The following is a 21,157-nucleotide window of genomic DNA, read 5'->3' as shown; positions in this document are numbered from 1 at the left end:
TGACTTTTGAGCTGAAAGAGAGGAAAGATGAAGGCAGGAGAGAAACTGGAAAGAGCAAAGACCCTAGAGTGTAAAAGAGCCTGGTTTATTTTGGGTCCTGTTATAAGGAGAGTGTGACTGGGAGTAGAACACATGGGGTAGGACAAGCAGTTCGTCATCAATGGTGTTGGGGATATGAATTCATTCAGGATTTGAAGAATCCTGGAAAGACTTGGCTTTTGATTGAAAGGAGGAAGTCTGCTGTACAGATAAGGCCTGAGGCTGAAGCAAAGATACCAAGTGGGGGGAGATGTAGACACCCAGGAAAGAGGCACAGCCAGAGTTTGGGAATTGGGAGCCGCTCTTACAAGAATTAGGAGGCAGGGAGTTCAATAGCTTGTCAGATCCCTGAGGGTTTTCAGCAGTGAACCAGAGAATACCCAGGCTAAGCAGACCAAAATTGGCCCTGAGAAAAAAAGGGGGGGATACTTTGATTTTGTGGGCCCCCCGCCTCGGGAAGGAGACACATTATCCCTTTGGGCTTGACTAAGCCAGTATCTTCAAGGTCCATGGAAATTGGACCTGTTGAGAACATGAGGAAGCTGAGTCCCAAGGGACGAATGTGGCCATGAACTTGCCCTTGCCTCCTGCAGTGGTGGGAGTCAGGAACTGTTCGGTTCCTACTGATACTAAAGTGTCAGTGTTCTCAGTGTGTTTGAGGTTACACACAGAATGCCAGAGTCAGGCTCTTCTGGCCCGTGTCCTGATCCTACTGGCTCACAGTGTAAAGCTGGGTAATCGGCTGACCTTTGAACCCCAGTTTCATTATCTGTCCAACACATGTGACAATAGTCTTGAGACACTGCTTATCAGGAACTATGTACTTGACATATACAAACCACTCAGCAGTTCCTGCTCTTTGTATGTAAGTGCTTCCCCTCCAACCTTTCCAACAATGTTCCAGTTGTTGAGAAGGCTCTGATTAATACCAGGGGATCGTGCACTTGCTTTTAGGCACTCCACACAGCCACAGAATCTAACTTGGTTCTGTGTCTGAGGACGTCAGAGTCCCTTCTTCCTGCTCCCCACCCCCATCTTAGCCACGGAGATCACTTGTTTCCTGAAGGCTGTCTCAAGTTCAAAATGCAATGTCATTGGCGAAAGTGAAGGAATTGTAACAGGGATAATAGTGAGAGTTGGCATTCACACTTCATAGGCCTTAAGGCTGGGCTGCAACTGCCAGGGTGACACAAAGGCCTTACAGGTGAAAGCGCCTTGGGCAAGGTTGGGAGACAGAAAAAATGTTTCTTAATGTTTTCGGGTAGGCAGAAAAGAGTGACTCATTTTGGTTACAATGAAGAACTTGATGTGGGAAGACGGATGTAAGAAAATAGAGTTTAGTTAGAGGCTAGATCATTAGTCAATACCACAGAGGAGATTTGATCTTTACTTTGGAGGTGAACTGAAGCTGTGGCTTCCTCTAAGAAAAGGCTACCCTCAAAGCTGGGCTCCAGGAGGGTCATTCTGGTGGCCTCAGCATGGATGAGGAGCCCGAGTGCAGCTCCGAACCATCATAGGCTACCGAATCCAGCTGGACTTGGACTGTGGAGGGGAGTGGAAAGTGGTGGAATCAGCACCTTTAGATGACCGACTAGAAAAGACAAGGGAAAGGGAGGACCCAGAAAGCCAGTTTGGGCAACTGGGTAGTGGAGAAGAAGACGGGGGTAAATAGGTCTGGGGACACAAAGGTGTGTGCAGTCTCTCTGGCTGCTGCTCACGGTGCGGGGAGGTGGCATCTGCACGGGCAGCTGGCTGTGTCACCCTGACTGACAGAAAGGACGGGATTGAAGCTGGGTATTTGGGGCTCTGAGTTTAGTTTATTGAGGGAGACAGATGGAAGACGGAGAGTAGGGCAGGGACTTCGGCTGCTACTGGCCCCTCAGTACACATGTGCTCCAACCTAGCCTCGGCACAGACTTGACCCTGCTCTCTGTGCTCACCCACACTTCCTCGCAATTGACTTTCTTGGCTTGACTTAGCGGCATCATTTTATGGAACTTGGAAACCAGGCCTCACATCTTCAACTAAGAAAATTATACACTCCAATGAGCTGGAAAGGAGTTTTTGGAATAATTCTCTTGAAAAATATGTGGGATTTTTTTTTTTTTTTTGCCTTGAAATGATCTTCCTGAAATTATCCCCTTTCTCTCTTTATAAACATTAAAAAGAAGGAATTGGAGCTTCATTCTTTGAATCTCTATTCAGGGGCCTCCCTTTCTGCCACTCAGGAAAGCAAATCATCATTTCTGAGAAAGAAGAGGAAGGTGTTGGCTCAGTTCCCTTTAACATGGTCCTGCACCATGAATCTCCCGCCTTTTGGACATTCCTGACCAAATCTGAGATTTGCTGGAATATCGTATTTCCTGGAGTGGGGAATTAGAGAGAGGCAGATCCAGGAGACATGGTCAGAGGAAGTGAGGAAAGCTGGAGGGAGAGAGAGTTAAAAAGACAGAAAGAAGTAAGGAAGAGAAGGGCTGGAGGGAGAAGGAGGAGGAGAGAGGCTTCCAGAGTGGACGTGATACAGAGTGAAAGGTGGGGCACAAAAGACTCAGAGATGCCCCTGGAAGTCAGAGAGAAGTAGAAGAGAGACGGAGGAAACAGTCCTCAGAGGGAGGACAGAGACTAAGTGGGTCTGTTTACCTGTGTGAACAGGAGTATGGCATTTGTACACTTGATGGCACTATGAGGAAAGTGCCTCTTTCCTAGTGTGAAGTATTGCTGACCTGTGATACATGGGGAGGGCACTGCAGGTTTAGCAGACAGGCAGCTGAAGTGGGGGTGTCAGCTCCGTCGGCTCCTGCTGTGCTACCTTGGGGACTTGATTTAATTTTTTGGAGCTGGTCTGTTTTCATCTGAGGAACTGAGTAACTGTCTAAGTCAGAGGTGCTTTGGCGCCTGCATGAGGCATTCCCTGGCCATAGCTGGTATTACTCAACCTTGACTCTGGGGCTCAACTATAAATCCTTCAATGATCTCAGAAATGACTGGCACTGACCCTGGAGATCTGGGGTGAAAACCTGCCCAGTGGGTCCCTGGAAAGAGAAAATCTGCAGAAGGAAGGCTTCTTGGGTGGGAGAGCTCCCGACAAGGTAAGCGCAGGGTAAGCGCAGTAGGAGGGGATTGGTGTACTCACTGGCTTCCTTGCCTTAGGTGTGACCTTGAGCCTATTCAGGGCGTCTGCTATGTGGCTGGGGGCTGGATTCCATACTCCGTGAGAAACTCTGAGCTTTTATCTTTGTAGTTCTGAGTCTGTGATTATTAGCAGGTGACCTCAGAGCGGGAGAGGAGGGTGTCCCCAGTTCCCCCATCCTCCTGCCAAGAGTGCGGCAGGAACAGAGGCCACTGCCTCTGAAGGCTCTGTCACAAAGTGCACGGTGGTTGGTTACCGGTTACCACATAAGCCAAGTCCTTGATCTGCATGTTTGAGGAAACCCTTTGTTCCTTTCAAGTCTCTTTTCTCTCAGCTGGCTGGGACTGGTGCAGTCAGATTTTTCTTTCTTCCTTTTCTTTATGGATTTTTAAAAATAACTGGCTCGTAAGTTCAGACACTGCTCCAGAATTGGATTCTTCAGGGCCAGGGACTTCTGCATCCCTTTAACCCCACAAAGACCGGGAAAAAGGGAGAATCTAAAGGCTAATAACATTACAGGAAGACATGAATAACTGCCCAAGAAAGAGACTGACTGGCTCAGGGGCCAGCAAAGTGAAGTGAAACTAAAGGGTATAGTGGACATTCTGTCCACAACTATGGAAGCAAGCAAGAAATTGGTAGACACAACTGGTGAATAAATTCACCATTTAGACTACTAAGATGAATGGTTTGTTGGGTATCCTGCAAGAGAACAGCAGGCTAGAGAATAACTAGAGTCCCGCCTACAATGGAAAATAATATTAAGGGGGAGTGTCTCCACCTGTGAGGAGTACTTCCATGATTAGGGTGAGTTTCTTGTGTGCAATATCCATACATGTTAATGCTATGTAAAAGAGTATAACCCAGCTTAGCTGGTGTACAGTTTGAGAGGTTAATGTGAACGCCATGCTCATAATTTCCAGTTCTATAATCTTTGCCTTGCAAATCAGGGTCATGCAAATAAGGGCAGCTCATCACAGTTCCATTCTGGTCAAAGGTTCAGGTCACAGGGCACTGTATTACAGTTCTGTGCTATACAACAGTACAAGGATAGCAGTCTGGGATTCCTGGAACATGTTTGTGAAGATTCCTTAATTGGGAACCAGCTCCATTTTCTGGTCTCCTATGAATGGCCTTCCTTCCACAAAAGGTATAGACAGAATATTGGGGATTCTTAATCCTCTTCATCTCTCACCACAGATTTATACCTCTTATAGATTCTTGATCTATACCTGTGTTCAGCTCCCACTCCCCTCACTAGTAAGGCAGACATTGAGAGCAGTGCTCATGTGGTGTATTGATAGCCGCATCCCAGGTACCTCACAAATAAATATGTGTTGGATGAAGGGAGGAAGAGGTGGAAGACAGGAGACTGGAAGTCTCCACACCTTTGTTGTGATGTGATTGGGTAGATGCCTAACCTCTCCCACATACAGAATATCAGCAAATTTTTACCATGGACAAGTTGAGCTCAATCAGCTGCCCAGCGAATGAATGACAGAGTTAGCATTTGAACCCAGGTCTCCAGAGTTCATTTGTCCTGTAAAAGGGACTCCCATTTAATGTTTGCTGGCTCATTCTACCCAAAGGCAACAGCTGCCTGGCCAGAAGGTCCACTTATAACCTGCTAGTGCCTGCGTGTCCTGTTCAAGGTCGGAGCTGTTAGGGGACAATGTAAAACTCACTTTTAATTCACAACTTTCTAGCTTTGTCCATTTAAGTGAAAACTTTCATGTTATTTAAACCCAAATCCCCCATCTACTTCAATGGAAGCTTTGAATTCATGTGGAAGGTCAAAAGTGAGTTTTTTTTTTTTGAAGTACTGGGGCCTGATGGAAATCACATTAGCATATTCATTATCATCAGGGTTCTTTGAATGTGGCTTTTAGCTGTTCCCTTAAAATGATTGGAGGACTGTGGCTCCTTTTTGCTCAGAAATTCCTGGTCTGGAAAAAGACTGGCTGACTCCTGGGTGCTGCATCCCTCCTTCCAAAAGGCAGCAGTAGGCACATATTGCATAAGGCAGTGATAGATGACATCCTCTAGGAGTCTCCGTAATAATACTGAGGCTTATCGTCAGGGTCTGGAAGACACCCTTCTCCTAGTCACCAAGACTGTTGTGACAGAACCCACAAAAGATGTCCTTCTAAGGAGGTTAGACCCTGTGGGTTCGAGGACTCTGGGTGAGGCAAAGAGTCAGGATTGGGCTTGGGTTGTCAAGGTGGTGGTTCAGATCTAGTAAGTGCCAGGATCATCTGGGGGAGGATTTAACAACTCTAGCATCTAGCACTTTTCATCAGACCATTTGGGTCCAACACTTAGTGATGAGTGGGAGGGATAACTGGGTAGGAAAGATTTTCAGTGTCCCAAACAATGCCTTCCACATACATATAAGTGTGCGCTCATGGTCATTGTAGACGTGGTCAGCAGTAGTCAGGCCCTCCCTTGGGAAGGTAGAGTCAATGGAGCCTATTGGCCAAAGGGACGTTGGAGCAGGAGACAGGGCAGGTAGGGATGGTGCCCGTGTCCTGATTTCCTTAGTAGAATTATGGAATTGATGTTTCCTACAGAGAGGTAGCCTGTGGCATCATTAGGAGTGAGTGTTGAAAGGTGAGATGTGATGTGATTGTGACACACAAATGGAGCTGTCAAGTCTGCCTCATGTCTGCAGCACAGGGGAAAGTACTGGCTCAGAGTGACCCCCAGTGGTGGGGAGACCATGCAGGGTACCATCTGGAGAGAAGCATACCAGGGACTGAGCACGGGTTCTGGTGTTAAAAGACTAGACCGGCTCTGTCTCCTGGGCCTTCTTACCTGTGGACTGTGGGAGGGAACGTCCTAGTGTTCTGACCCTTTTGTTTGCCGCTTCCATTCTTTAGTTACCTTAAAGTCAGAGGAGAGGGCTGAGCCAGCTTCTTTCAATCACAAAGGGCAGACCCTTCTTAGCTGATCTTGGCTACAGGGGACATTGTAAAGGAACTTACAAGGATTCATGGGTGGGAATTCTGACCATGCATCACAGAACACAGTTGAGTCCTTCAAAGACTTTTTAAGACATAGTGTTCAGGGACTGAGTTAGGTGAGCCCTGCTCAGGATCAGGGCTGGTCTTCATCTCCTTTTCTCTGTGCCCTCTCTCTCCCAAGGTTTTGGCTGACTCATTACCCCTGGGCCTCCTTGCCATTTTAAATGACATAAACTCAAGGGTCTTTCATTTTTTATGCTGTTCTGTGACTTTTCCTGGGGAAATATGAACAAAGGTCTATTAAGTCCAGATGGGGTACCAACAGCAAAGAAACAGTTCCACCCAACAAGTATAGCTTGGTAAAGCACTAAGTTTATTGGGGTTACGTACAGAGCATGAGTGACTCCAAGGCAGATGGCCAGGATAGCATGGGTGGTGACTCACAAAAGCCACATCCCTGGAGCTCCCTGTGTGATCGGCAGGACGTCTCTTCCCTTTGTGGTCTTGGCCAGGGGTCTTGTGAATCTTACAACTTTTTTGAGCTTCCTGAGCCTGGTAAGTTTCTGTACTTTTTTGAGTCTAATGAGACTTCCTTCTCCCTCAAGTAGGGAAAGTTTCAACTAGGAGGAAATAGGCACACAGCACAGGCACTATCCCAACTTTCTGTGATCCACATTCAAACTGGTAACTCCCATTGCTGATGAGAGGTTTAGTTAATTTCTCTAAAATTCCCTGTTGGGTAGAACTTGTACATCAGGTTATGATCGTTGACAGCCCTCAAGTCAGGTGACTTCTGCTCCAACCATACACACACACACACACGTGTGTGTGTGTGTGTGTGTGTGTGTGTGTAATATGAATGCATGTCTGTATATTATACACAGTACAAAGTCAACAATGATAATACCAGCCTTACATATTGATTATGGTAGACTCTGGATTAGCTATTCTGAGTTGCAGCTGAAGTCCAGCCACTTTCTAACTCTGTTAATTGGGGCAGCTTGCTCAATCTAACTGTAACACATCTCTACATTGATAAATTGGAAATAATACTGTTAGGGTGGTGTGGAGTACGTAAGTCAATAAATAATGCTTATAGCACAGAATTTAATTAGAGCTCAAAAATTGCCAGTCACTTTGTCATTATTACTCCTGGTGGAACAGTTTGTCTGCATTGTATTAGGTTTTTGAAGGCACAGTCTCATTTGATTTTGAACAAAATCCTAATTAAGTCTTTTTTTCCAGTCTTACCCCACAGATGTGAAAATGGAGGTGTGGCAGAGTCATACCTAAGGTCTTTAGGCTAACATAGGCTGGAGCTAGGATTCAAACACTAGTTTTCAGGCCTGGAAAGATGGCTTAAGAGTACCGGTGGCTCTTGTAGACAACTCAGGCTCAATTCCCAGCATCAACACGGCAGCTAACAACCATCTGTAACTCCAGTTCCAAGGGGAATTTGATGCTATTGGCTCACTTTTGTGGGCACTGCACACTCATATACATAAAATTAAAAATAATAAATAAAATATTTTTAAAAAACCCACAGGTTTGTCTGGCTCCAGAACTGGGACTCAGTCACTGTGCCCCACACAGGGTATCTATGCATAAATGCTTACCTTGAGTCACTTTCTCAGTGAAGGTGTGAATAGGTACTCCTGTCAGTGGTTGTGCTCACCTTGACCATCCCCCAGCTCTCAGGTGCTATTGGAGATGGGACTATGCCTCAGAAAGAAAACATAATAATGAAGGAAAGACTATTTGATGACTGTGGAGAATGTAGTAGGGAGGGACAAGCCAATTAGTGAGACATGTCCACTAGGAATGTGCTTGGCTTTTAGTGACCAAACAAAATTCTCAGCAGTAGACTGCATCTCTAGTTTTTCCTCAATGTCCACTTCTTCCTTAGTCAATAGAATTCTGAGCTGAGCATGTGACATCCTTGAATAACTATTAGTTTCTACTTTCCTTTCCAATACTGTAGGCATGGCTGTCCTAGTCTGTTTTCTGTTGCTGTGATAAAACAGAAGCCAAAAACAACGTAGGGAGGAAAGGGTTGATTTGATCTCCTCTTATATAGTCTTGAATAGTTTATATACAAGAGGGAAGCCAGGGCAGGAACTCAAAACAGGAACCTGGAAGAGGAAGTAAAACAGAGACCACAGAGGAATGCTGCTTACTGCTGTGCTTCCACACACAAGTTCAGCTACATTTCTTATACAGCCCAGGCTCCATCTGCCTAGAATGGTACTGCCTACAGTGGAATGGGTCCTTCACCATCAATTAACAAGCAAAAATTGTCCCACAGACATGCTCACAGTTCAATTTGATTGAGGAAATCCCCCAATTGAATGTTCCTCTTCTCAGATGTGTCAAGTTGACAACAGCTCAAGCTGTAACATTCGGAGGTGGAATGTTACACTTTTCTGTCCTTCCAAGCATAGACAAAATAGGAGGGTGGAATTATCAAAGTCCCCCACTTGGGGCTGGATTGTCTGGGTGAAAATCTAGTCTCACCATCTCTTGGCACCCTAGTATGCTGTTGGACCAGCGTTCCCATGAACGTATTGCTCACTTTCCTGTTCTTGAACCCTGTGATTCAAAGGCCGATTTCCTCTCTGTAAAAGGAGGTGAGTACGAATCTATTTCCGATATCTACGTGAATGAATGTGCTTATATTTATAACAGAGGATGGTGCAAAAGTTGCCTTTGTTTTCTAGGATGCCAATAGTTGTTGAGATGTGAAATGGTATTGTCTGTTATGCCTTTACTTGTTAGCTTCTCCATGTCTCTGACAGGTAATCTCCCTCTCACAGCCTCTTTGTCCAGATTACCTCCATCTACCTCAAATAGTGCCAGGATACAGGAATACTGCGAGGAGCTGGCACTCGCCAGAGCCCTCGTGTGAAGCATCTCGCAGTGTGTAAGGAGAAACCAGGGCAGGGGTAGAACCCAACGGAACCGCGGCGTGGGTGACTCAGGGCGTGGGCATTTTGGCCCTGTTGGAAATCACTCAGATCGGACCGTAGCAAAGGAAAAGCGGCGTGCGCCCTGGCCAGCTGCCTTTGTGCTCACGTCCCAGAGTGTGCACGAGGCTCTTCGGAGCTACAAGTACTCCGGGCGGAGAGTGCGGCGCACGTCCCACCGCGGCGCTTCCCCTGGAGGGCGGAGTCGGCTGCGCACCCCGAGGGACTCCCCGGCCGGCGGGAGACCTGCGCAGATAGCAGACGGGCGGAGGGGCCCCGCCGGAGCTGGCTCCGCCGCCCACCGCGTTCTCGGCTTCTTGCCCTGTTTTACCTGCTACAAGAACGTTTTGGGGGAAGCAGGACTTCCCGAGCTCGACAAGGAGGGGCTCCGTTGATACCTGCTCTGTTGTCCCCTTCCAAACTTCTCAGCCTCCTCCGGTTGACCCCCCCCCGTCAGACCTTGGAGGCAGGTTAAAGTAAGTGGTCAGAGCAGGAGCCACGTGCCTGTCTCCCCGCGTCCTTCTGTAAAACGCGGCATAACAGTCTGCAGGGTGCTCAGCACTCACAAATCCAGCGCCTAATTCATTTTTAGTTACCGCTTCCGGTTTACAGGTGTTGGACAAGCTCAGGATGGGCCCGGGACTTTCCCTAGGAGCAAATGGTCCGCCGCTCATGTATCCTGATTGCGGAGACTGTTGTTTTTCCGGTGGCACAAAGGACAAATTCTCCACATGGTTTTATAGAGCTGTGGCCAGGGACAAGGGTCTGCGGGTCGTTTCCCGCTCTCTCTGCTCACAAGTTAGGACTACCTACCCCTGCCTGGGACTGGGAAGGCTATAGCTGGTGAGCCCAACCCCCGGACTGAGGTTCTGGGGTGGGTTTTCTCTCCAAGTCGAGATGAAGGTGATGATGACAATGCTGATAATTTTGGCAGCTTTCTATAGAAACCAGTCGGCTTGCTATCTAGAGCAGCCTAGCACGCTCTGCAGCAGCTCGGAAAGGAAGCCTTTGCTTCCCTCCAGTGGCAGGCGACGTTGTGGCCGCCAGGTGGAATCCACAGAAGGGGAGGGAGGGGGCTGCTGAGAAACAAGATTCACTCCTGCAGGAGGCCTCTGGGAAAGAGGTGGAAAAAGAAGGGCGGACTGGGTCCTGGACTGGGTCCTGGCTGCTCATTTGTGGTCCTAGTGGGGCTTGGGAATCTTGGAAACAGATAATAAAGTTTCTGAAAGGCATAGGGACCGCTACATTCTGGTTTTATTTATTTCTGAGTAGATAACATATTTACGTAATTAAAAAGACTGAACAGTTAGAAAGGAAGTTGTCCTTACACTCTTGCTGCCTACTTGAGTACCCTCCCATAGTTAGGAATAGAGTCCTTGCAAATACAAATATTTTACACCTCAGTAGCCTTTTCTGGATGCTCTTCAGCAGCTTGCTGTTTCACTGGAAACCTATCATGAAATTTGTACTGTATTCATATTCTTTTGAACAGCTACACAATGTTTATTTTTATTTCTATTTATATTTTTGGTGTTTTTGAGACAGGGTCTCCCTATAGCCCCTGCTAACCTGGAACTCACTATGTAGACCAGGCTGGCCTTGAACTCACAGAGATCTGCTTGCCTCTGCTGGGATCAAAGGAACACCGCCACGCCTGGCTCAACAGCTACATAATGTTGTACTGTATATATCTTCGAAAACTATTTGTTGTGGACACATCTTTCCTCCCCTCCTCCAAACCAGGATGAACCCTGAGGTTGTTCATAGTCTTTGTTATCACAAAAAATATTACAGCAAATAATCTTCTATGTTCCCTGTTACACCCAGGTTCAAGGGAACCACTTAGTTATTTCTATGTAACAAACCGTTCCATAGCTTGGTGACTTGAAACAAACAAAAAACCATTTTTTTTCTTATTCCTGTGCTGCTCTGTTGGGTGGTTCTGCTGATCTGGGTCAGACTTGCCTAATTTTGCCTTGGCCCCTTGTGTCTGGGGTGGGAATGGGCCCTGTTAGCAGTGGTGGAGTCTGGTTTGTCTAGAATGTCTCAATCACACCTCTGACATTTGCCTGGGATATGAGGGGTGCCTGGGCTACATATTTCTCAAACAGCATGCAAAGCCTCTTGGGATTCCATGACTAGTAGGAGTTTCTTTCCACTTCATAGCATTACCCAAGCAAATCTCAAGACAGTTAGATTCAAGAGGTGGGAAAACAGAAACCACTTTTCCCAAGGAGCAATGGCAAAGTCACATTGCCAAAGGTAGTGATGCAGGGGACATGAACTACTGAGGCCCTTAAGAGTCTATTTAAACACAATTTTTATTTTAAAATAAGAAAACATTTTATTGCACTTATTTATTCATTGTGTTCATGTGCACATTGTTCATGTCAGAGGACAATTTTTAGGAATCACTTCTCTCCTTCCACCATGTGGGACCTGAGGATGGAACTCAGGTCATCTAGCTTGAAGGCAACCTGCTGAGCCATCTCACCAGCTCCTGGAGTAATTATATACTTACAGAAAACATCTGTATATGCTCAGTTTCCCATATTTTTAACATTACTGTAGTGCATTTATTATAACTAAAGAACCAGTCTGGATTCTTTACAGTGTTAACTGAACTCTCCCTTCAAATCCTCTTAGTTTTTCAATTAATGTAGTTTTTCTTTGCTAGAATCCTATTATAACATCACACTATATTTAATTATAATAAATCTTTAGGCTTCTCTTGCCCGTTATTACAATTTCTCAGACTTTCTTCGTTTTTAATGACCTTGATGATTTGTGGGAGTACTGGGAAGATATTCTGTCAAATGTTCTTCAATTTGGGATTTTTTACTCATGATTGATCAGGGTTCTGGGTTCTGGGTTCTCGGGAGGAAAGATGTGTCCTTAGTTGATATGTCAAGAGAACATGCTATCAATGTAACTTATCATTAGTGAGATTAATCATGGTCACCTGCAAAGGTGCTGTTTGCCAAGTTTCTCCACCACGAGAGTTTCTTGCTTCATTTTACCTTTCTATATGGTATTCTGGCACTGGAAGTTGCCATTCATGCTCCCCACTTTCCCCTTGAAGGGTGTCTATAGAAACTAAATGGTTTCTTTTTATTTATTCAATCTCTTATTAATGTGGATATTTGTTTTATGTTTTTTAATCTAATCCAATATTATATATTTATTTTGCTCTTCAAAATATTCCAACTTTGGCCTTTAAGAGATATTTCTGTTGGCCCCTGTGTCTTTTTAAATTTGTTATTTTATTTTATTTTATTTTACTTTTTGATCTTTTGAAACAGGGTCTCTCTGTAGCCCCAGCTGTCCTGGAACTCACTATGTAGACCAGGCTGGCCTTGAACTCAGAGATCTGCCTACCTCTGCCTTCCAAGTGCTGGGACTACAGGCGTGGGCCACCATGCCTGGCAAATTTGTTTATTTTTTAATTAACATATAAAGTAATAGATTTCATAATGGCATTTTCGTACACTATTTTTGCTGTTCCATCTCCCCTATCCTCCTTGACACCCCCTGAACATTTCCTTTTCTAGCATTTTGCTTTCATGTCACATGTGATCTGTTATACTCCTCCTCACCCTGTAAAGCTCTTTTGCCCCTCGGTGGTCACCTTTCTAGTTTCATGACCTGCATCCGCACTCATGCCCACTGTTGTGTGACTAATCCTGGGGAGATGTGAACAATGAACCAGTGAGTTTTGTGGGGGTGACTTACAGGAGTGGGGACAAGGGGTTAGTTACTTAAAAGAGCATGGGTGACTCAAAGCCGACTCTATCACAGAGAAGTCCATTCCAGTATGGGTGACTCTTCATGGAAGCTGTAAACCTGGAGCTCCCTGAATGGCTTACAGGCAACCCAGCCAACTGAGAGTTATTTTCTCTCCAGCAATTTTTTTCTGCTTCTATGACGTTCATAAGCCTTGTAAGATGCTTTTGCTTCCTGGGTGCTATTAGCCTCTCTTCCTCCTCCAAGAGGGAATGTTTCAATCTGGAGAAAATAGATACATAATATCCACACATATAAACACATATAAAAATGAAAGCTAGTATCACATACGAGTGAGAACATATAGTATTTGCCTTTTAAATCTGGTATGCCTCACTTAATATAATAATTTCAGATCCATCTATCTTGCTGCAAATTTCATTATGACTGCAAAGAATTCCATGGTATATATGTACTACGTTTTCATTATCCATTCCTCCATTGATGGACATCTAGACTGATTCTATTTCCTTGGTATTGTGAATAGAGTATTAAGAGAAATGGATGTGAAAGTATCTCTGTGTTATTAATAGTGTTTTGGGGGGCATATGCCCAGGAGTGGCAGAGTTGAGTCATATGGTAATTCTGTTTTCGGTTTCATGAGAAACCACCATTCTGAGTTCCATACTGGCTGTACCAACTTACACTCCCATCAGTACTGAATAAAAATTTCTCTTTGTCTGAATCCTTGCCAGCATGCATTGTCATTTTTGTTTGTTTGCTTTTTAGAATTTTATTTGAATTTTAAAGTTTTGTACAAGTTTATATCGTCTGTTGAGCACATTCCCATACACCCCACTGTTCCTTTCTGGCCTCTCCCTCTTCTGCCAATTTCCCCTGCTCCTCGCTGTACAGTTTTTAAAATTAATTCTTTGAAAATTTCATAAAATTTTTATATTTGCTCCCTCCCCCAACTCCTCCCAGGTCTACCCTACCTATTTCCTGTCCACCCGACTTTGTATCCTTTTTCTTTTTAAACCAAGTAAGTCCAATTTGTGCTGACCATATACTCTTGGACATGTGGCCACCTACAGGAGTGTGGTTGAACTACCAGGGACCACACTATTAAAGAATACTGACTCTCCCTTTCCCAGCAGATGTGGATTACCAATGGCTCCTCAGCTGTGGGTGAGATATCATGTGCACTGCACCTCTGCATGCTAGGATTTTGTCTGGCTAAAACTTGCACAAGTCTGGTGCATGCAGCAGTTGTGGCAATAACCGTTGTGAGTTCAGATATGCCTTGCCCTGTTGTTAATTGAAAATACTGTTTTGCTGTATTCATAAACCTCCTCTGGATTTTGTAATCTTTCTGCCCTCTCTTCCAAGATGATCCCCGAGCCTTGAGAAGAGAGGGTGTGATATAGGCTGAGCATTCTACAGCCTGTTGTTCTCTGCAACTTGACCTGTTGTGGGTTTCTTTGCTAATCACCATCTATTAAAAGAAGCTTCTTTGATGAGGATTGAGAGATACACTAATTTATGAGTGTAATAAGTCATTAAGAGCTGATTTAATGCTATGTCCATTTAGCAGAATAGCAGTAGTAGGCTCTCCTCTATGGCCTATGGCCTGTCTAGTCACAGGTACTTGGCCCCAATAATGGCTAGGTATGGGTTGTTTACTTTCACAACATCTGTGCCACTATTACAACTGTGGCATGCCTTGCCAGGCCAGTTCTTATTGCAGTTTGCAAGGTGCACAGCTGGGTAAGGCTGATGAATTCTTTTCTCTTCCAGTAGCATGCATAGCACCTTCTAGCACTTTGAAAGATAGCCAGTAGGGATGAAGCTTCCAGGTCAGTACCAACTAGATTTTTCCATATTCTATGACTCAAGTATGTAGTGTTTTCAGAAGTAGGGTCTTACTGTAGAGTTCTGGAGGCTAACCAAGAACAATGGAAATAACGTGTAATGTTTGGGGGTCCATGGAGCCTCACTGACCAACAACTCTAAAAGATGTAACTTATTTCTGGCACTGGGCTTTTTATTTGTTAGGCACCGGGGTCTAATGGGGGAATGTCACATTGTTATAGGGTCAATCCATATAAGTATGCATATGTTATATATGCATGTATCATATATATGTTTCCATGTTAGTAGATTTGTACATGTCAATGTTTTCTTTAAAAAGCCCTTAGTGTTAGTTACCCCTCCTCCTAGTCCCTCCTCTACCCTGTCCTCCCACCTCCCAACTCTATTTAACTCTTTCTGTTCCACTATTTCCCTCCCCGTTTTATATCTCTGCATTCCATCTCCCCTCCCATGAAGCCACCTCATTTGACTTCTATGGCTGTTTCAGATGAAACATACATATCTAAAGAGGGTCTATGGAGCCTCGCTGGTCAACCACTCCAAAAAGAGGGCCTATTGTTGACACTGCGCTTTAAAAAAGTTTGATAGCTTGTGGCATCTGGTAGGGGCATTGTTCCTCCACTGTAGAGTAACTCTATGTAATCTCCTTATTTTATTTATTATTTTTATTTTATGTGTAGGAATGTATTGCCTGTATGTATGTAAGTGCACCCATGTCATGCAGTGCCCCCAGAAGTCAAAAGAGGGCATTGAATCCCCATGAACTGGAGTTACAGATGGTTTTTAGTTGCCATGTGAATGCTGGGAACTGAACCCATTTTCTGGCTTTTGTAAATAGAACAGCAATGAACATGGATGAGCATGTATTTCTATTCTATATACCCAAGCTGGATCATGTGGTAGATCTATTTCTAAGTTTTTGAGGAACCTCCAAACTGATTTCCATAACAGCTGCACCAGCTTGAATTCTCACCAGCAGTGAATAAGTGTTCCCCTTTCCCCATATCTATGCCAGCACTTGTTGTCATTTGTGTTTTTGAACTTAGCTATTCTGATTAGGGTAAGATGAAATCTCGAAGTAGTTTTTATTTGCATTTCCTGATGGCTAAAGAATGTTTGCAGCCTTTTGTATTTAATTTTGAGAATTCTCTATGTAGTTCCTTCCCCAGGTTTTAATTGGTTTGTTTTCTTGATGTCTAGTTTTGAGTTCTTTGTATATTCTAGATACTAACTCTGGCAGATGTGTAGCTGGTAATTTTTTCTCGTTTGATAGACGGTCTCTTCACTCAAACGATGGTGCTCTTTGCCTTTTAGTTTCACGAGGTCCCATTTATCAATTGTTAGTCTTAATGCTTGTACTTTTGGGGTTCTGTTCAGAAAGCCCTTTCCTGTGCCGATAAGTTCAGCTCTCTACTTTCTCTTCAGTCACGTTCATGGTATTAGGTCTTATGTTGAGGTCCTTCATGCATTTGGAGTTGAGTTTTATACAGGATGAGAGATAATTTACTATAATTTACTTTCTTTATTATATACATGAAGCTACCCAGTGTGACCAGTGCCGTTTTTGAAAATGACGTCTTTTCTCCAATGTGTATTGTCAGCCGTTTTGTAAAGACTCAGGCAGTTGCAGTTGTCTAGGATCACATGTGGGTCCTCAGTTCTATTCTTTTGCCAATGTGTCTGTTTTTATGCCAGTATCATGCTGTTTTAGTAAGTATATCTTTGTAGTATAACTTGAAATCAAGAATAGCAATACGTACAGCAGTCCTTAGATATTATTTAGAATTGTTTTATTTCTTCTGAGCCATTTGATTTCCTATATGAAATCTGAGATTAGTTTTTCAATTTTTGTGAAGAATTGCATTGGACTTTTGGTAAGTTGCTTTTGGTAGGAATGCTACTTTATAGTATTACTCCTACCACTTTACAGTACCACTCCTACCACTTTACAGTATCACTCCTGCCACTTTACAGTATCACTCCTGCCACTCCATGAACATGGAGAGGTCTACCTCCCGCTGTATTCCTCAATTTTTCAGTGTTTTAAAGTTTTCAATGAACAAATCTTTAACTTTCTTGGTTAGATTTATTCCAAGGTATTTAATATTTTTTACAGTGATTGTGAATTGTATTGTTTTCTTGATTTATTTCTCAGTATGTTTGCCATTTGTATATAAGATGGCTATTGATTTTTGAGTGTTAATTTTGTATCCTGTTACAGAATGTGCTACAGAATGTGATTATTAGCTGTAGGAGCTTTCTGGTGGTGTCTTTAGGGTCTTTAATGTATAAAATCTTTCTGCAGATTTCTTTCTTTCCTATGTGAGAGTTGAGGAATGCATTAGCCCTCTCTCTACCCCTTACTCCACTATGTTCCATGAACCTTAGTTGTAGATATTCGACTGCAGATGTGTCACCTAGTACTGGGCCTCTCCCAGACATATGTTTTCTGTGGCTGACCAGATGTGCAACTCTGCAGTAGCCTCCATCTGTTGCAAACATAAGCTTCTTTGATGAGTGCTGTATGGCATGCTTCTCTGTAAATATAATGATCAATATTTAATATTTAGCATATAGTAAGAAGTTTCTTTTCTCTTAAGATATGGAAGAGGTTGAGTTTTCTCCAGGATCTATGTCCTCTCCTGCCATGTGTATTTGGCTAAGTTTATAGTGCCACCCATGAGTTTCCTCCTATTGAGAGGACTTTAAGTCCAATTAGATAGCTGTTGCTTGCCCCCCTCCCCTCAGATAACAGAGCCACTACTGTACCAATAGAGATAGTTTGCCATGCTGGTCGTTATGGTTATTAGGCTTTAGGGCTGGGATGGACCATTGATTGTTACTCTCCCTTGAAAGTTTGCATATCACCATGTAGCATTATGATAGCCAAACTTCTGTTAGAAGGCTTCCAGGTCAGTTCCCGCTCCATTGTTTCAAGTCCTGTACCCCGAGTGTGTCCTGGCCTCAACAGCTGGGTTTCATCTACTAGTTCTGGAAGATAGCCAAGAGGTTTGGCAATATCCTGTGTTACTTTGGAAGTATCCTGGACCACCTCTGCCTTCCACTCTAAGGGATGGCACTGTGTTCCCTGCCAAGCAGCTCCCACGTACACATATGCAATAATGTTCAGACACTCTATGTGCACTTCTTATAGGGTTTTGAGAGCATCACTTTCTCTCTAGGTTTCCTAGGCCCTGAGATTCACTCATCTCCACTCTCTTTTCTCACATCCAGCCGCCCTCCTCCTTCCTTCCCTAGTCACAGTGCACCCATTATCCCCACCCTCCCCCAATACCTCCCATCCCCCACCATCTTTCCTCTCCTGACTTCCCTCCCTGCCCCACACCATGGCCCCTTGCATGTCCCTCCCTCCTCTCCTCCCTGCTGATTACTCCCACCTTTCCCACCTCCCTCAGGTGACATCTGTTCCCTGCTATCCCCCTTCAGGTTGTTTCTTCTCCTTTACCTCCATGTATCCTTTCCCTTTCCCTGGCTCCTGGTGTTACATCAGAATTTATATCCTCACGTGTAAGGGATTGGTGCCGCAACCCACAAGTGAGGGAGAACATAGGTCATTTGCTTTTCTGCATTTGTGCTACTTCACTTCATGTAGCACTCTCTAGCTTCATCAATTTACCTGCAAATTTCATATGTTCTTGCTGCTGAGTAGAACTCCATTGAGTAGATGTACATTTTCATTAACTGTCAGTTGAGGGACATTTAGGTTGTTTCCATTTCTTAGCTATTGTGGAGAGATCAGCAACACACATGGATGTACAGGTATCTCTACAGTATGATGAGTCCTTTGGGTCTATGCTAAGAAGTGGTGTAACTAGATCATACGGTAGGTTCATTTTTAGTTTTTTGAGGGTTCTCCACACTGCTTTACATAGGGGTTGTATGAATTTCTGAGTTTCAGGTTTTATATTGAGGTCTTTGATCCATTTGGAGTTGACTTTTGTGCAGGGTGAAAGATAAGGGTCAAGTTTTATTCTTCTGCAGGTGGAGATCCAGTTTTGCCAGCACCATTTGTTGAAGAAACTGTGTTTCCTCCATTTGTGTGTGTTTAGCACCTTTGTTGAATATCAGGTAGCTGAAATTATATGAACTCATGTTTGGGTCTTCTATTGTGTTCCATTGATCTATGTGTCTATTTTTTGTGCCAGAACCATGCTGTTTTTATGACTATAACTCTGTAATATAATCTGAGATCTGGTATGTGCATATGATTTTGACTCTCTGTTACCACCTACTTTTTGTGTGCTGTCTGTTTCTTCTTTTCTAAGGCCTTCTGGTGCATCCTAAATTTGAGATCTCTTAATTTTTTTGATTTAGGCACTTAGTGCTGTAAACTTTCCTCTAACAACTGTCTTCAATGTGTCCTATAGATTTTGATATGTTTTGTTTTTGTTTCCATTCAATCCTAGAAATTTTTATTTTTCCTTCTTAATTTATTTCTGGACCCAGTTATCATTCAGTAGAAAATTGTTTAGTTTCCTTGACTATGTTTATTTTCTGTAGTTTCTGTTGCTATTGATATCCAGCTTTATTCCTTTGTGTTCAGATAACATACATGATGTTATTTAAGTTTCTCTAAATTTTTTGAGACTTGCTTTGTGTTCTAATTTGTGGTTGATTTTGGAGAAGGTTCCATAGGCTGCTAAGAAGAGCTTGTATCCTTTAGTGTTTGGATGGAATGTTCAATAGATATCTGTTAGGTTCATCTGATTTATGATGTCACTTAACTTCTGAGTTTCTCTGTTTAGTTTTTTTCCCTCAGATGACCTTGGTGAGAATGGGATATTGAAGTCATCCATTATCACTGTGCTTTAGAATCTAGCAGTATTTCTTTTATGAAATTTTGTGTCCCTGTGTTTGGTGCATATATATTTAGGATTGTAATATCCTGTTGGCAGATTTTTCACTGTTTATCTCTTCTAATTTTGATTTGAAGTCTATTTTGTCAGCTATTAGAATTGCTACATTTGCTTGTTTCTTGCATTTGCTTGAAATACCTTTTTGCATCCTTTTACCCTAAGGTAGTGTCTATCATTTAAGATGAGGTGTTTTTCTTGGGGATAGCAGAAAAATGGAGTCTATTATCTCATTTAGTCTGGTAGTCTGTCTTCTTATTAGAGAATTGAGACCATTAATGTTCAGAATTATTTTGAAAGAAGTGTACTAATTCCTGTCATTTTGTTGATTTTGTGGTGTTTTCTTAGATCTCTTTTGATGAATTGTCCTGGCATTGTTTATTTGCTTCCTGTTGTCTCTTGAGTGGGTTTATCCTTCTATTCAGATAGACACATTCCTTCTAGTGTCCTCTGTACAGCTGCATTAGCACTCATAAATTTCTGTAATTTTTTTTATCATGGAAAGTTTTAATTTCTCCTTTAATCTTAATAGATAGTTTTGCTATTACCACAAAGGGAGGACTCATGGGTCTGGTAGATTATCCTGATGATGATGAAGATGAGGAGGAGGATGAAGACAAGAAAGACATGCTACCACTGTCAAAGAAAGCAAAATTTGAGTCCTAATATAGCAACTGCCCATGATCAGTACCTGTTGACAAAACTGGTTCTCTATCCCTCCCCCCTACAAAATCCACAACAAAGTGCAGTGGTCTCTTGTGAATGACTGACAGATCACCGTGCACACTGGACTTCTGTTCAAGTGCCAATTCAGTGGAGCAGGAGGAGGGGATACCATGCAATTAGGGGAAGACATAAACCTGTGGGCTCTCCAGCTTGGACCACACGTTGCCCTTTTCTCAGGGAAGGAAATGGAAATAAAAAGCCAACAGGGCAGGGTTTTGTCAGCGGAACTCTGGATTGACTGGTCAGTTGCTACAATCTGAATATGCTTTCTTGGACCACAGTTTGAGACTTAGAAGAATGGGCCTTTCTGCCATAGTTCTTCACTAGTAAAGAATGCCAGCAGTTTCTTTGTATAAAGAGACCTGCCTTTAAATTGTACATTCTGAACAGTTTAGTCAAGCTACAACAGGTTGGAAAACCTCTGTGGGGGAGGGGCAAAATGAAATATCCTCTTTTTTATCTGTTCCCTTTGTCCTTCAAAATGAAGATTTTTTAAAAGTGGCCATCTGGCACTACTATCCTCAGACCTCTTGGGGTAAGTCTATAGCGCAGCTCTCTGCGCCGGGACTCCCTAAGCCACATTCACCCTTCCATCCCCCGCCTCGCCATTCTATACTCCTAGTTTGGGCCCTCTGCCATTCCTAGTCTCGGGGCCCCAGACACCTGGGGAGCCAGTGCTGCTTCCTGACCCTTTTCACCCGGACTGGCTTGGTGCCTTCCTTGGGCCCCAGGAGTACTGCCTCTGAACCCGGCCCTGCCCTCACCTCTCTCTGCTTCCCTGGTCCTGCAACACCTGCCAGCCTCTTTCTGGGGCTCCTAGGCTTACTTTGCCTCTCCCTGATCCTTTGCATCCAGTACAACCCAGCT

At 43.7% G+C, this 21,157-nt stretch overlaps 1 protein-coding gene across 1 annotated transcript in view; it reads left to right on the top strand.

Moving 5' to 3' along the window:
- Nucleotides 1–2,988: 2,988 nt before the first annotated feature.
- Nucleotides 2,989–21,157, top strand: part of LOC103740708 (signal-regulatory protein beta-1) — a 101,109-nt gene continuing 82,940 nt past the window's right edge. Inside the window, 1 exon segment of the mRNA XM_029567491.1 lies at nt 2,989–3,128. The gene's annotated coding sequence lies outside the window, so the exon portion shown is untranslated.

Source organism: Nannospalax galili, unplaced genomic scaffold (genome assembly GCF_000622305.1).
Source record: "Nannospalax galili isolate Female #2095 unplaced genomic scaffold, S.galili_v1.0 scaffold801, whole genome shotgun sequence".
Classification (NCBI taxonomy): Eukaryota; Metazoa; Chordata; class Mammalia; order Rodentia; family Spalacidae; genus Nannospalax; species Nannospalax galili.
This window is presented reverse-complemented; position numbering and strand designations above follow the sequence as displayed.